The following is a 318-nucleotide window of genomic DNA, read 5'->3' as shown; positions in this document are numbered from 1 at the left end:
ACGTGGTATCGATCGATGCGACCAAGTGTTTATCGGTCGATGTTGGTTCCTTACTGTCGATCGATTTGGAGCGTTCTCTGTCGATCGATGCTTATATCTGGTGTTGAGATGCGAATTGCCTCAGAATGGCTTTGACTTCCTTCTGTAACTACTCTGCATGGCTATCCAGTCCACTGAGTCTAACGTCGAATGGAAAGTAGATGTCATCACACCGCTTCTCAAACCGGTCCTCCATGGTGTCTATAGCTGTGTAAAGCTTTGATATGATCTGATCAACTTATGCTGCTGTGTAGGGAAGATGTTCTGTAGGTTTCTTGA

The sequence above is a fragment of the Brassica oleracea genome, chromosome C2 (assembly GCF_000695525.1).
Source record: "Brassica oleracea var. oleracea cultivar TO1000 chromosome C2, BOL, whole genome shotgun sequence".
In the NCBI taxonomy this organism is placed as follows: Eukaryota; Viridiplantae; Streptophyta; class Magnoliopsida; order Brassicales; family Brassicaceae; genus Brassica; species Brassica oleracea.
This window is presented reverse-complemented; position numbering follows the sequence as displayed.